Genomic DNA, 13,899 nt, shown 5'->3' with positions numbered 1-13,899 from the left:
AGAGTGACTGCCCTTTGATATGCGGAGGAAAATCCTTGAAAGTCTGGGTATTAAATCGCGATGTTAGGGTGCATCGCTGCAATATTTAAAGAGCCCTTAAGCAGCCTCCGAAAATAGAAAAAAAAGGCCTGTTGCTTTTTACTTTTTTGGCGTTTGTCATCTCTTTAGGGCACTTCGTGGCGTCATAACGGTGATTGACGTGATGTCATTAGAGTACTTACTCTCCAGTGCTTTGTAGGCGAGAAATGTCAAGCTTGAATTGTCTTCTAGCCTGCTTCGTTATGCAGTTGCCCAAGCGTTCTTCCTTGCCTTATGTCTATCGTACGCGGTCGATTGATTTCACTTCGCTTTGTATTAATCGAACTGCGAGAGCGCCAATAACGACGTGTAGCCGACAACCACGAAATAAGTGACGAAGAAGCCTTTTTGGAAGGATAGAGAAGGCTAGAAAGATACCAACCTCCCCTCCCTGAACTCGGAGTGGTTTAGTGGCCCTTTTTTCAGAGGGGTTCAGCATCCCCCCTCCCCGCCTACGTGCATGGCCTCCGAGATGGCGGCGTGCCCCTCCCCTCCTGCGCGCATGGCCTCTGAGATGGCGCGCGCGCGCTCTCGCCATCTCGGACGCCATATTAGGTGACTAAGGGGGGCGCCCTCTCTCCATTTCTCCTCTCCTCGTGCGCACGCCTATGACGCCCACGGGGGTTCCTTTCCTTCCGGCATGGTTCAGGCATCCAGCGAGGTGCGAAGCCTGGCTTGAGAAGGCGATGCGAACGGTGCCCCTTGACGCTGTCACGTTTTATTCTCAAGCCCAAAGTATCGTCTAAGTTTTTCTGTATTGGTTTTGTGTTTAGAACGGTGATGTAGTAACGCACACCAATTCATTCTTCTGTTTTATTTCTGTTTATTGTCTACTTAGCGTTTCGAGTGCAAACTTTGCTAAGGCAGGACTGTCGGAAACGTTGACGACACAACACTCCACTCTTTTCTGCCACGTGGCTATACCTCTTAATTCCCTGAACGTCGACAAAAGAGTCGAGACATTACCATCCCGCACGGTGGACCGAGACGCTGCAACCGACGCACTTAAGTCCATCCGCCTCAACGTTGGACATAACGTCGTGCGGCATAATCCACGAGTCTAGGCGGCAAATCACGTCCAAAGAGCTTCTCGCCGCGTAAGTGCTCGAAAGCTATGTGTACTCGTATACCGTTGCGCGCGGTACATGCAGGCTCTTATGGGGGTGGGGGGGGGGCGCTTTGCGTAATTCGCGAGGCCGCCCTTTCGCGGGATTAGCGTAGGCGAAAAGTGCAAGCCGGCTTAATCCCCTTAGCCACGCTTGACAGATTGTGTTCCTTTTTTGGATGGCCGACGCAGTGTGCGATAATTTGCGTCGCGGGATTTCGCTCACTGATGAAATTCCGGCTTTGTCGTCTGTTGTTACGTAATAAACACGCCGCAGTGTTAGGAAACTTGCGTGTTGTGGCGGCAGCGTCGGCTTGTCTCCGCGTGTCTGCGTGCATCTACTTAGCTCGTCTTTGCTATAAGTGTGAGATCAGAGTAGTACGTAACAAGTAGTATGTAACATACAGTATGTAACAGTATAACATTTTGACCTCCAACATTTTAGTATGTAACATTTTAGTATGTAACAAGTATAACATTTTGACCTCCAAGGTGATGCCGGTGAGAGACTTCTTCTGTGCGTTGTTGAACAATAAAAAATAGTGCTCAATGTACATGTCAATGGCTGCTAATGGGGAATGAGAGACAGGAGCATTCAGCTTTTAATTAACGCGCAGGCTGCGATCACCATTAGCAGCCATTGGCATGTACATTGAGCACTATCTGACAAGAAAGGGTTGCTACGTTATACTCGCTGGGTGTAACCTCCTTAGCTTTAGAAAGGTTTAGCGAGCGTTGAGCCGCAGTGCCATGAATACAATGAACTTGTATATACCATGAATGAACTCGAGGTGGTTAAAAATGGGAAGTAGATACGAAGCGCAAGCCGTAAGAAAGTAAAAGCCGAATTCTCCGCCTCTCATTTCCCATTAGCAGCCATTGGCATGTACATTGAGCACTATCTGACTGAAAAAGTTTGCTACGTCATACTCGCTGGGCGTAACCTCCTTGGTTTTCGAAAGGTTTAGCGAGCGTTCGGCCGCAGTGCCATGAATACAGTGAACTAGTATATACCATGAACTCGAGGTGGTTAAAGGTGGGAAGTGGACCCGAAGCGCAAGCCGTAAGAAAGTGTGCGTGTGCCACCTCTCGTTTAGTCCTTGGAATGTCCGCTGGATGGCGGTGCTTCTATATGGGGAATATATGATGAAAAGATGCGAGATGGTGGTACTTGGAGTGTTGAATAGATGGACGAACGGACACATAGACAGATGCATGGATGGACGCATGAACGGACGCAGGGGCGGCTGCATGGACGAACGCAGGGACGGACGCACGAACAGACGCACGCACGGACGGGCTGATGGACGCATGGACGGTCACACTGACGGACGCATGGGCGGACGGAAGCAAGAACGAATGGACGGACGAATTCTTCGCCCCACTCTCCATCATTCACTCCGTGGATATGCTGCAATTTTTTTACAGAGTGATTTAGATGTAATGAACACGTGGCGTTCAGACTGGTTAATGTCATTGAACATTCCGAAAACTAAGCTCATGTCTTTTACTAATAAGGAACGCACACCAATCACCTACTCCCTCGATAACAGTGCCGTTGAACTCGCCACCACATACAAATATCTTGGCATCAATCACCAATCAAACTTATCATGAATAACCACATAATATTACCCACGCCTGTGCTAACTACACCATTGGGCTCCTCGAGCATATCTTAAAAGAAGCACCGCTGCATGTTAAAAAAAAAAAAAAACTAGCGTACACAACGTTGCTCCGTCCGAAATTAGAATACGCATCTGCCATCTGGGACCCACAACAAATATATAACATCAATAACATAGAATCCCTGCAGAACCGCGCTGTGCGATTCATTTTTTTTTTTTGTTTTCTGATTATTCGCATTGCAGTAGCATGACCTCGTTAAAGAAGAGAGCAGACTTGGTGAACTTAGCACTTCGCCGAAAAATTTCCCGGTTAATACTTTTTCATAAGCTCAATCGTCATCAATTTATCTACGGTGAATTCTTTCAGTCACGGCTAGCAACTGTCCCCGTCGTGATCGTACATATAAAGTCAAACGTATGAACTGCCAGTCTTCAGACTATGCGCATTCATTTTTACCTCGCACAATAACCGAGTGGGACACATTGCCACGGAACACAATCATGCACATCTGACCACCTTCCTGCTCATCTGACCACCTAATCATAGTATGTTAATTTTCCTTTTTCATGCCATTTGAAGTGACTTTCTGGTGAATCCGGTTGATATGTCATGATGTTTGCGTTTGAACATGATTTTTGTACATTGCTCCTCTCCATTTTATTTGGCAAAAATTTTTTACCGAATTTCGAAATGCTTAACAAAACGATGTCTCTCCCATCCATGTAGTACCCTCGTAATGAACGCCTCTGGTTTTTTTTTTTTTTTTTGAAATAAATAAATGTCAAGGCCGCGAGAAGGGTGACAGCGCGCGCGCTGAGCATTGTAATGTCACCATTGCGGCAACTAAGACTACCGCATACCAGTGAATGCGAAGGACTAAATATTCAGCGTAGCTGGTTTACTCTTATCCTGCATTCGTATTGTCCGTTCAAACAGATCACCAATTTCCGTGTAAATGAACAAGCTCTCGAGATGTACCTGTGAATTTGCATCACAGGTGTCTAGGAAAATTATAGCTCTCTTTAGTGGTCGCTTGCCTAGCAGACCGACCCAGAAGGATAATGGTCGCCTCCGTGTTGCGTCTTCGCGATTTGCATCCAGATGGAATTTTCGACACCATGTTTTCCTTTGAGACAACCAGTATGCGTTTAGGAGACATGTAATTGATTGAATGATTCATTGATTTATTGATATGTGGGGTTTGACGTCCGAAAACCACCATATGATTATGAGAGGCGCCGTGGTAGAGAGCTCCGGTGCTTTTGACCACCTGCGGGTCAGTAGCCGAGTACCTTAGCCACTATACCAGGAGACATCTATGAAATATCTGAAACATGGCGTAGGAGACATCTATCAAATATCTGAAATTGGCTCAAATGTTGGGCGACTGTTAGTGACGTGGCACGAAACAAGCGTTCATTGTGTGTTCAGTCGCTTTAAATTGCGCCTACAAAGCATGGTGTGGCCTGAGCTAATTTCCGCTAGCAGCATTTATTTCATCACGCGAGCCACTTTGAATTCAGTGTTGATGTGGGAAAAAAGTGGCTGTACATTCGGTGTTATGGTTGACTGCCGAGTGACACAACTCATCATGCGGTGTTAATAATCGCTGATTGATTCTTAAATTTGGCGAGCCATAATGCGGTGCTCCACAATCAGCAACCGCATTCTTTCTCATACGCCAATCAGCAAGTGCGGTTAAGGCGATGACCTAACAGAATGCAGCTTACTGATCGCTCTAACGCGCATTTGACTAGAAAGTTCGCTTGATGCATTTTTTTTAAAACGTCATATTTTCAGAGGGGAATGATGTTTGTTCAGGTTTAACATCTCATAACTACGGTATGATTATGAGTAAAGCTGTTCTTGAAAGCGCATTTGAATCTACGTAGGCAGGCTTCACGGATTTTCGCCTAGACCGAAAATGTAGCCGCCGCGGACGGGATTTGAACCCACGATCTTCAAGTGAGCCGTTAAGCACCATCATCATTGCACCACTGTGGCTTGCTTTTTGCAGAGGTTGTCTAGCGGCCCTTTTTAAAACCGAGTCTGAGTTCAGCGAATCAGGCTACCCTCAGAAAGGCTAACGTCGATGGCACCGTGATCAGATTTGAACACTGCCAATAAATGGTATTGCGAAGAATCCACGCTGTAAGCACGCAGCACAGGACGACACTCACCTGCGCGTCGTTCACTGCGACAGCATCCTCGCGTCGCAGCAGTGTCCCGCGCCTCCCGGGAGAGAAGCCCTCGGCGTCCTTGACAGCTGAGACGCCGGAGCGCGCGCCAACGCGCGCGAGTCAACTTGAATACGACGCCCGCGGCACACGTGCGATTCGACACGCTACGCACGTAGGGAACAACACGATCCGATGGTCGAGAAGTGCTCCCCCTTTTCGAAACGCGCGCACAAACAACACTGATCACGCACACTTGTCTTTGCTTCCCCACGAACAGCGTCGATTCTCCCGAAGTAGGCGCGATCAGACAAGTACGGCTTGCACGCGTTGTGTTGGAGAGCTTTTCTTCTTACACTCTCACGCACGCACGCAAGCGTCGCGCCAATATCGGGAGCAGGCACCTCACAGACGGCCGACTACGGTTCAGTGTGGCGACGCCTGTTATCCGCACAGACGCAGGTGACTAGGGTAGGACCACGCCGAGATATCGGTGGCGAGCGGCGACGGCTATCCGCACCCGGCGGCGACGTGATGCACTTCGGCCGGTCTCTCGTCGTCGCGTCGGAAGGGCTTGCCTACCTCGGCCGGTGTCGTCGTTTTTTTCCTGCGAGTCTGTAGTGAGGCCCTCGTGGGGCTTTCTGTTTTTTCTTTGCGATGCCTTCTTTTCGGCTGTTACGCCGGTGGATCGCTCGGTGAAACCGGCTGCGCTGCAGGAGAGGAGGACTGAACGTCGGCGCGTGCTCACGTTGTTCGGAGAGGAGAAGCCGTGAAAGAAGGTGAGAGAGAAGATGGAAGCGGGAGGAGAGAAATCCGTTTCACTTCCTTCGAGGGGATGCGACGCCTCGTGCCAGTACGCGCGCAGCTTCTGAACCTCGGCGCGCCGGTGGAGAACTGCTTTCGCACTGGAGACCCGCCGAGCCGCGGGAGCAGTGTGACTGGTTCTACCGATGACCGAGAGGCGGAGCCACGTCCTGGGGACACTGGAAGAGGAAAGCCTCGGGGCTCTTCAGTTGTGAGATTCGAGGGAGCGCCGCTCCGTCTGTCCTCTTTAAGCAGAGCTGGCGAAATTATTCCGAAAAAAGTAACTAAAAAATTACACTACTAATGTCACTTCCAAAATGTTCTCATGCAGTGGAATTGAGCTAAAATTAGCATTTGGTAGGAAGTAACGACATTATATTGATGACTGTCGAGAGGGGTTGACATTACTTTGAAATTACTTCAACGCAAATTCAGTATTTGGACACCACTCATGCGCTTTTTAACTTGCAGCACATATATACATTGAAACCTTGCAGACCTCTCAGCTTCCCATGTTCGAGCTTCGGCACTCACATAAACTTTAATTTATATTTTTTTGTACCCTTCTGTTCAATATCTTGTGCCAAAAGGCACGCAAATGCGCTACATATTAGTCAAAAGCCACTCGGAAAATCATAAATAATTTTCGTCAAATAACTTTCTTGGGGATGTCCACTGTACTACTCCATTTCTATGACTTCTGCAGCGCAAGAAATAAGTAAGTAAATAAACTAGTAAATAGTCAGAAATTAAGTAAATAAATAACTAAATAGTCCTTTTCACCAAGATCATCACATGTGGTATCTCGGTGAAATTTTTCCAAGTAGAAAATCATGCCATGTGTTGTATATGACGTCAAATTTTTCATGCAAAATACTGAATATAGGTGACTTGCCCCCCTCCCCCCCAAAAAAGAGAGAGGGGGGCGCAGTATATTTGCTACGGTAGCTTCGTTGCAGTATTTCGTGTTGGCGGACGAAAAGTCATCTGCTGAACAACGCTTAAAGTCGATGTCGGGAATGGCTCATTCAAGGAAAATTCCGACGTGGAGGGAATTGAATTCCTAACACGCGTATCCATCATGGCGTGATGGTCTTTAGTAACGCCGTGACGTATGCTACAGGTCACATGAAGGATGCCCACAGCGTTTCGGGGACTCCTGTTACCTATACAGTCAAACCCACAACATTAAAGTGTGACAGAAATGCCATTGTTATAACCGATGATTGATATAAGCAGGTTCTACGCAGAAGAAAAAATAGCTAAATAGGGGCACTGTGGGCTACTGTGTGAAAACTATGATATCGGATCGGATATACCAACGGATATCAGTGGTAAGGATGAAAGAGCTGCCAATTTTTCGGACATGCCTAAATATTCGGGCGTTTTCACGAGACCACTACTAACACCAAAGACCAAACGTTTGACAGAGTCTAAAGTTTTAGACGCTACAACTTCGAAAATTCAACTTTTTGCTTAAATTCCATTTCCGAAAGGGCATTAGCAAAAATCTCCGCCGTAGGGGAATTTAAAGTTAGCTTTGCCGCATTGCGACTGCGCTATGGGGTGAAGCATAATTTGAACCCGAAGGGGTGCTGGGGGACATCCGGTATGTGCGTGGGAGTGAGGCACGTTGAGTTTCTGACTTTCTTTTCTTTAATAATTTACGTTCATTTACGGACACTCATCAACCAGAATTCATGCTACAAACAAACAAAAAGTCACATCTTTGCCGCAAAGGCGAAGCAATGAGCAAGATAGCAACAAATTAGAAGGTCACACGCAGAATGGAGAGCAGATCAAAACGTGCCCTGTGTTTCTCATGTGCCCATGACCGCGAAACGTACTCACAGGTACATTGCGCGCGAACAAGCGTCTCAGTTGTTACTTCGCAGGTCTGAAAAGCGCGCGCTTTTCGCAAACGAAGACTTCTAAGATTGTAGTGATCTTTGCTCTCCCGGTAACTACAACAGAATCGTTCCAGGTAAATCTCGAGGCCAGCCATGGCGTACGATTCTCCTCACGAGATAAGGGTGCACGAGGGAGCCTCACCTCCCTGCTCTAAGCGGGCCAAAGTACGCACGCGTGGAAGATTAGAGCACGCGCCGTCGTCCGATGTGGCGCCGCGCGCTCATTGCGCCATCTTGCTGGTAATGCTGAAAACACGAACCCCCCTCCCCACCCTGAGCTCCGTCAGCAGAGGTGAATGGTAGATATAAATAGCTTGGCATTGGAACGTTTAAGGACGTGCTCCTCGGTGGCTCGGTGGTAATCGCTTCGCATTCACGACGCAGAGGTCCCCCACGTTCGAGTCCGCGCCCCGGAGTCTTTTCAGGATTTTTTTTTCTTTCTTGCAATTTCATATATATATATATATATATAAATATATATATATATATATATATATATATATATATATATATATATATATATATATATATATATATATATATATATATATATATATATATATATATATATATATACGTACACATATACGGCGAGTAACGGCGACGCCGATGTCAATGCCGGTGGTGAAATTTAGCCCAGAGTTTATATAATTGCTATCGCAATAAAATGCGGCATGGGGCATTGCATGAGCAGATTATTTCACCGTATAAAACATCTAAGCCACTTCTTATTTTTATATTGGATATACATTGTTAAAACCGGCATCGTTATAAGTAGGTTCAACTGTATATGCAATAAACCTGAACGCTCACGTCAGGTGGGAACATTGCGCAATGCGAAATAGATAGATAGATAGATAGATAGATAGATAGATAGATAGATAGATAGATAGATAGATAGATAGATAGATAGATAGATAGATAGATAGATAGAGACACATGGGCATTATATTGTGAACAATGACTGCAAGCTTCGCTTGCGCACGTTTTCCCAATCATCAAAAGGCTCTGTTTTTTTTCTTTTTATAAAGCCTCGTTATCTAAAGACCACTTTTGGTCCTCCAACAAAAATCTGAAAACTTTAGTAAAGGATTTAAGTGAGAGCTTTCAAGTACGGATTGGCCAAAAAGTCCGGTGATGTCACCCGCGGCTTCTACCGGCGGTGGTATGAAGAGAAATGGCACTAAACTTCTCGCAAGGGTAAATACAAACATAATGTTGTCACATGGCTATGTGAGCTCAATTTAAATTAATATAAACGCGACTAAAAGAAGAATCAATGAAGATTCTTAAGCGGGGAAGAACGACAAATGAAGTGACATCAAGTGGCAAATGAAGTCCATCATTGACGGATCATGCTAATGAAAGGTTAATGAGGAGTGAAACCTCAATGGAAGTCTCAATGGAAGTCTGAGTCAACGTACATTGACACATTAGAGCGAATGAAGAGGTGTTGAAATGAATATTTTTTCCAGTGTTCAAATTTTACCTATGAAATTCTTTCTACCTTTCTGTAATCAAACACAACTTTCTCTTCGTCACTTGTGAAACCACTCACTTACGATTTTGCATAATCATACAACAGCTGCTTGTTTTCAGACTTAACTTGCAGTTACCTCGTCGTTTCCCGTTATCGCAGCACTACTTTTCTTCTTAAGACAGAAGTTGAGGTGACGATGCAAGATGGAAGAGAGTAAAAATTCTTGCACTCAGGGTGTCGCTGGAGCCGACTTTTCGACTAGTGGTCTTGTCTTCCTGGATGCTGCAACTTCCAGTTTTAGTTTTGAAGTTGCAGTGGCAGTTGCTTAACAGTTGCAGCCTCCAAAAAAAAGTCACAGAATACCCACGGAGTGACTGATGATGGGTGGGGCTTAGCTTCGGATGGTTCTGTCTGTCTGTCTGTCTGTCTGTCTGTCTGTCTGTCTGTCTGTCTGTCTGTCTGTCTGTCTGTCTGTCTGTCTGTCTGTCTGTCTGTCTGTCTGTCTGTCCGTCCGTCCGTCCGCCCGCCCGCCCGCCCGCCCGCTCGTCCGCACCTACTGAGTGAGTCATAGAACTAGGTGGTTACGTACCAAAAACGTACGAAAACTAGATACGAGGGATTGACCGAAACACGGCTTTAGGAGCTTCGCCCCTTAAAACATGACCGATTGCTGAAACTTCGGCTCCAGCACCACCCTATGTTCCAGAATTTTTCATTACTTCTGTTCAAAGCCTCGCTGGCTTGTGAATAAACCAGCAAGACAATAGTCTAGTCATAGATCCCTTTGAAGCCCCGTTTTAGGCCTTCCATGCCCTTGGCAGATATCGGGAACGTAATTGGAGAGCTGGGCTCGAATTGGCGAGCTTTACTGGGGAAGACGCGCCACTGAGATTTGTTATCGCGCGTGGACTCGCGAGAAGTATGCCGCCTCATCGAGTGCTATATCTGCTGCGCCCTTCGGCGATGACATTCGAGCGAGGCGAATTGCGCCGCCTTCACCTTGTCAGCGACGCCAAATGGAGAGAGATGTACCCTCCAATATCGACCACGGAGATCTGCATCGTTCCGGCGGTGCATTCGGCGAGCGCCGCATCTTCCACGCTCATTCTAGCGAGGTCGCTAGCGACATCTATCGCTCGGCTGAGCATACCCACGCATGCAGTCCAACAGTAATCACGCACACTCACGCCAGCAAAGTTCTGTTTTTCCGTAGTGTCTCTCTCTATTAACTCGAGACATTATACAGGGTGACCTACTGAATTCCAAGAAAAGGCAAACGCGTCAGAGGGAGACAGAAAATTAGGTGGGTATATGAAAATGACAGGCTTGCAGGTATAGCATGGCAGCAGAAAGTGAAGACCGGGTTGATAAACAGAACATGGGAGATGGTTTTGCATTGCAGTAGGCGTAGTTAGAATGGTGATGACGACGACAACGATGATGTTAAGGAAGATGATGATTGTACAGGTGAACGTTGGAGTGCCTCGATGCGCGCCTCCCTCTCGTGGTGCGGCCACATCAGGGTGCTGCCACTCTATAGTGAACGTATGTGTCGAACCCACGTATATCATTTTATTCTCTACATCGAATAATTCTTAAATTATCTTGGTAGATCTTCGACATACGTAGATCTTCGTCAAATTCTGTATGTCCGGCCTCGACTTCGCGGTAAGTGAAGAACATTAAATATATATTTTTTTTAACTTGCCCGCCAAGCTCACGGCTGTGATGTGTCACTACTTTGCGAGATGGCATGGGTTTGATTCCTCAGCGAGAATTCGGAGACGAGCGATACGTAGAAATGCCGAATACTTACTTATTCGTACATAAATTAATACCATACCAACTGCTTACATACTCGATAACGTACACGAGGAGTCGAAATTGATTCGAATCCCACCACTGCACGGCGTGCATCATAAACATATCCCATTATTTTGGCGCGTATCACACTAAACAAAGAATTTAAAAAGTCTTTCTTTCTTTTCGGTATAATGGCAGATTGCTGGGGAATTTCTGATCGATCGAGTCATCCGCCTAGGCTGATAGCTGGGAAATTTGTCATCGATCGAGTCATCCGCTTTGACTGAGGCACCTTTTGTGAACAAACGCCACGGCAACCAGCCTCTTGCTTCCTCCCCTTCGTTAAATAAGTATATGAGCACGGATGTATTGGCGCTTGACATGTAGACGCCGTCTACTACTGGTTATATACAAATCGACACTGTCTTGTCAGTCGCATTTCTTGCAGAGTTGTTTGCAAGTTCCGATGTTGTTCTGCATTTGAGCATGTCTTCTTATTCATTTCGCAGGGAGGGAACATCCCCACTCTTTCATTCCAGCTCCTCTTGTGTCCAGAATGATCTGCGTCGAATGAGTCTTCTGCAGACCGCACCATATTTGTTTGACGTGTACGCTTTTACAGAGAACTATTACGGCAATAATTCCAAGGAAAGTAAGGAAATGTTACCAAAAGTAACTGTAATGTAAATGTGAAGAAAAGCGGACAAAAGTCTGACTTGCCGCCGCCAGCATCATTGTGTGTTAGTTCTCATCAATATTGTAAATGACAATGACAATGAGCCTATAAATTAAATATTTGCTTCATGTGCGCTATTTATACAATATCCCCGTACATATTGAATAATGCCCGTATTAAGCAAACACGCTCTCTCTCTATCACCGATCTCCTTGCTGTTTTAATTTCTCCTGGTAGGTACTGTGGCCTTAAAATTTTATCTTGCAGCGCACTCACTGGAGCTTCCGCGATGGTCGCTGTGTTATGTAACTCTAAACCGGCTTCAAGAGAGACTGTTACGCCGCAATAACTTTCTCAAGCAGGCTGGCTCTTTACACGGGACGGCTTTCAGCTCTCCCATAGTTTAGTACCTGGTATTCTAAATCGTTACCCACTTTTTCTAAACACTATATCAGAACTGTGTGTTCGAGGTGTGGCTGGTGATATATGAAGTTTTTTGCACCTCCGCGTCTCAGTAAAGCCCACCAAACCTTCTCTTCCTGCTAGCCTAGGGGCTGTGCCGCACCTCAAAGGCAGCGTGCTGTGCGGCGAAGCACATCTACGTAAGAGCCGCTCACGCGTCGTTGGAAGTAGGTCGCGTTGTCTAGGCAGACGGTATTCTGGTCTGAATAGTTGAAGTAATACAAAGGTGCAACCACTGGGAAAGACACAGGGAACGGAAGCATATCAACCATAAACCAATGAAACGAACTCGGAGCACAAAGCAACACCGAATCCTTAGCAAAGCAGCGTATGCGCGATGCGTTATGCGAAAGCGATGCTCATGTTTTTGAGGACTATACACCTTAACATAATTTATGAATAATTTTTTTGTGTATATGTGTGTGCGTGTGTGTCGTGTTAATTGTAGATGTGATTACTGCGCACTAGTCAACTCTCGACACGCGAAGCGGTAAGTCAGAGGATGGGCCAGTCTAATTCGGGGCTATCATGAAGAACTTATCATTCTGAACCTGATTGAATAGAAGCTACAAATATAGATGTGTCCACCTGTGTTCATTTTAGATTACACGCACAAAGAGCTTACGTTACCTCGTTTAACCTATTGAATGGACAAGGCGTAGCAGTGCTCCTCCGAGATTACCTCATTTGCTAGAATAATAATAGCCCTTTGCCTTAATGAAGCCTACCCTTAACGAGCATTGTATAGTGTTCGATGTCGAGGTGACTAGGTAACTTGAGACAATCTATTTGATGCTGTGGAGTCTTTCTGCTCGCATATACCGCTAAACACTCGCCGATGTTATCTACCCTGCCTGAAATACTGTGATTAGTTTTTGCAGATGGCCGTCTAGTACAGGTCCTTTTGACCTTCAGGTTTTCTACTCACCGATAAATCCAGTATTTGTAGTTATCACCAACCCAAAAACTCGGGACACCGTAATTTTTTTTGATGCTTCACATCACAGTTTCAAAACACTACAGGGAAATTCGGTGCTGCTGTCGAGGGGAGCTGCGACGCATGGTGCCTCGATCGAATTGCATGAAAATACAATGTAGAACATAGATTTTCCTAAGTATCGTTCTTTCGGCTTTGGGTGGCTTCGGGTGACTTCGGGTGGCTCCGTGTGGTCTCCAGCTGCTTTGTCTCTTAAACAGAAATAGAGCGATGCTGATTTACTACTATAACCCTCTTAGGCTGACCAATTCGAATCAGCTTCTGAGGTTCACAACGTGGCACTTTTTTTTTTTTATCTTCGACCAAAGCCGCAACCGCGTTCGAAACCGCAAGCTGGAAAGTTAGGAAGAATCTATGAACTACCTATCGTTCCCGTGACGGGTGAACGATCGCATCATCACCGTTCACTCGAATAGGTGTTATAAGGAACACTATGGTTTGCATTCATTAGGCTCTTTGGAGCGGTACTTTCCCGCAACGGTCAGTGACGTAAGGTGGGCAGGCTCCCTCTGAAATCAATGAACTTGCTTTCAGTACGCGCACTGGCTGATAGCCTTCGCAATGTTGCATGGAATTACCGAGATTCTACTGTAGAGGTCGGGGTGGACGGCACTTTCTTAACCCAGACACGTTTGCGGTGGCGGAAGCTTCCGCGAGTTGGCTGGCCGGCAAAATCCGGGGCAACCACGGCAAGCTCTCCGCCATCGTCGCGCATAGCAATGCGCATTCTCGGCAGTGAACCGCCATAGCAAGAACTTGCGCTTCTTTTTTCTGCCTC

The 13,899-nt window shown here is 46.3% G+C and overlaps 1 protein-coding gene across 1 annotated transcript in view; it reads right to left on the bottom strand.

Moving 5' to 3' along the window:
• The window catches only part of LOC119180929 (uncharacterized), a 261,732-nt gene extending 255,904 nt beyond the window's left edge, over positions 1-5,828 (bottom strand). Inside the window, exon 1 of the mRNA XM_037432070.2 lies at positions 4,993-5,828. The gene's annotated coding sequence lies outside the window, so the exon portion shown is untranslated. The remainder of the gene's footprint in view (positions 1-4,992) is intronic.
• Positions 5,829-13,899: the final 8,071 nt, after the last annotated feature.

Source organism: Rhipicephalus microplus, chromosome 10, assembly GCF_043290135.1.
Source record: "Rhipicephalus microplus isolate Deutch F79 chromosome 10, USDA_Rmic, whole genome shotgun sequence".
NCBI classification, from domain to species: domain Eukaryota; kingdom Metazoa; phylum Arthropoda; class Arachnida; order Ixodida; family Ixodidae; genus Rhipicephalus; species Rhipicephalus microplus.
Note: the sequence above shows the minus strand (reverse complement) of the source record. Positions and strands in the feature narration are given on the sequence as shown.